Raw genomic sequence first — 3,065 nt, forward strand, 5'->3', positions numbered from 1 at the left:
CTCTTCATGTCACATCTTTGTGACTTCTCCTTTGGTCACTACTTCTTGGGATTCACCTCTTTTCTTTCCTCTCTTTCACGCCAGCTCTTTGTCTTTCTGCCTCTTCCTCATTGGTGGTCCAACTTTCTTCTGTCATTCTCATCCGTCTTTGGTGGGTTTTATTAGCCCTTCTTGGTGCTTCTCAGCTCTCATTCTACCTTTAATTGATGTTCTTTCAACTCAGAAAACATCAACGATCCACATGGCTTTGCTCTAAATCCACATTGAAGTCCATCTTCCTACCATTGCTACCCCCAGTCTGTCATTATTGCTCTAACTTCCTCCTGGGAGATATTTTCCTCCCAGGAGAGCATAAAGATGATCATTTCAGAATTGTTAAGTGCCATGCATCTAGAAAGTCATTGGGAAGAGATGTTAATAAGAAGCCTAAAAAGTTTTCAAGTCATAAAGAACATTTCTGCACTTTTTTGAACTTGATGGTATATGGTGTGGTGATAATGAAAGTCACTTAAAATTTCCCCTTTTCTCTAAGAATGGGAACTTTACTTTCATTCTTTATGAAGACACATTCATCCTACGCAGACATTTGGGTCTCTGGGTAGGTGCCCCTCTTATTCATTAGTCAGTCATCTGAGCTATGGTTATTGTAGAACCAAGTCATTGACCCACAAGAAATTGATATGGGCCAGTCAGATCTCAAGGAGCAAAAGAGGAATTGTTCCCACTCAGAGAGTATGAAGGGAATGACCATGATGGGAAACCTTGGCAGCAGAGCTAAAGGGAAAACTTACCTACTAATCAGTTATAGAGCAGCTAGGTGGTGTAGTGGTTAGAGTGACAGGTCTGGAGTTAGAAGGACTCATCTTCATGAGTTCAAAACTAGTCTCAGACATTTAGTAGCAAGTCACTTGACCTTGTTTGCCTCAGTTTCCTCATCTGTAAAATGGTTGGGAGAAAGAAATGACAAACCACTATGGTATCTTTGCCAAGAAAACTTCCCAAATTAGATCATAAAGAGGTGGACACAACTAAAATTACTGAACAACAGAATCAGATACAGACCAATACATTTCCTGGAGAATACATCCCTATGGTCTTGGGCAACTCTTCTGGCAATGTTATGGTAGAAGGAATATTAGTGAATTTGGGTTTATCATGTGTTTCAGGCCAAGAAGAACTATGACTGGAGGTATCTAGGTAGTTCAGTGGATAGAGAGTCAGGCCTAGAGATGAGAGGTTCTGGGTTCATATCTGGCTTTAGAGATGATAAAGACATGATTGAGTAATTAAAGGAGAAGAAGCTGACTCCAAATACCTACCCATAGGGCTTAACTATGGCCAAGTTCTATAAAGTATCTAACGCACTCACACAGCAAGGTGTCAAGACAGCATTTGATGAAACTATCAGAGCAGTTCTTTGCCCACCGTCTGTCAAGAAGAGGAAGAAAAAATGTCTGCTCTCATAAATGTTATGGTCTTGCCCTAGTTCCATTTGGACTTTTGAAGTTTTGCTCAAACAGCAGAGTATTTACATGCTATGTTCCTTTTCATAAGATCTTCTGAACCAATCAATAACTTCATAGTTTTGTTTTCATAAGATCTTCCTTTTCATAAGATCTTCTGAACCAATCAATAACTTCATAGTTTTGTTTAAGGTTCTAGAGAATTCTTTTTTCACATTCTATTACAACAAAATCCTGAAAAAAGACAGACCTACTTAAAGCTTTCTTTTCGGAAGCCTTATTGTTGCTTAGATTAAATATTGTCAAAATATCCACCAGACTAAGTTGCATTGATGTACTATGAACATATGAACAAGAAGCTCTAAACTGTGTTTTTAAGACTTTGATCCTTAAGAAGACTGTTTAATTTCTGATAGGAGGAAATGCAAAAAACTCTCATTTTTCAAGTATTTAAAATAGCACAATATATTAAATACTTTGGCCATATAATGAGTAGGCAATTCATTGGAAAAGGCTCTGGAAAGATTGAAGGCAAAAGGAAAAGGGGGCAGTAGAGGATGAGATGAACAAACAGTGTCATGGAAGCAATGAATAAGAGCTTGGACAGACTTTGGGAGATAGTGGAGGATAGAAGGGCCAAGTGCTATGGTCCATGGGGTCACCAAGAGTCAGACATGACTAAAATGATGTGACCGAGCAACAACATACATAGAAAAAATGTTGAATGTTTTGAATAATTCATCGATCCATGTTCATTTTATAGCATTGTACCATATAATCAGAATGAGTATAATAATAAATATAATAAAACCATAGTTTTTGTATTGATCTTTTATTTTCACAGTAAGGATTCTTTCAAGAATCAAGCTCTTGCTGGGATTTCAAACAGAAGTCTCTTGTGTGCTTTTGTTTATGTGTGTTGACGTCTTTAATTTCTATGTTTTGGTTGGATTATTTGAAATATTTGGTTTAAGGGACAATGAGGTGGCTCAGTGGATTGAGAGCCAGGCCCTACAGATGGGAAGTCTTGGGTTCATGCCTGGCATCAAATACTTCCTGTGTGACCTTGGGTAAGTCATTTAACTCTTCTTGCCTTGACCTTATTGCTCTTCTGCCTTGGAACCAATACATAGTATTGATTTTAAGATGGAAGGGAAGTGTTTTTATTTTTCAAAATTAGAAAAAGAAATATTTGTTATGACCAAGGGACAAAAACAATATTTTGACATATTTTGGAACCCAAGATTAATTTATACTGTATTGTACACTGAAGAGTGGAAAATTGAACAAATGTTGACATAGGTGAGTTAGAGGTGTGTCTACCTCAAGCATATGAAGACTCCCCCAGGCAGAATGGGCTGATGAGAACAGTTTGTTCCAATGGCCATGAACAAGGCTGAAGCAAGCCCTATGAAGGGCTGAGAGCTTGGTAAGACATCAAAGAGACCAATGTCATCCTCTGTATCCTGGGTCATGACTAATTATCTTGGCTTCTGTCTTGCCATTAAACTGGGATGGCTGGAAGAGAGAGTGAGGTTGATGACTTGGTCCAACTCTGCCTCACTTAAATCCAGTTCAGGAACAAGTAAGACATCATCCTTG

General features: G+C 38.3%; 1 pseudogene; it reads left to right on the forward strand.

The window, feature by feature from the left end:
* The first annotated feature begins 680 nt into the window (after positions 1-680).
* Positions 681-1,466, forward strand: LOC123249779 (annotated as a pseudogene).
* Positions 1,467-3,065: the final 1,599 nt, after the last annotated feature.

This window comes from Gracilinanus agilis, chromosome 5 (assembly GCF_016433145.1).
Source record: "Gracilinanus agilis isolate LMUSP501 chromosome 5, AgileGrace, whole genome shotgun sequence".
NCBI lineage: Eukaryota > Metazoa > Chordata > Mammalia > Didelphimorphia > Didelphidae > Gracilinanus > Gracilinanus agilis.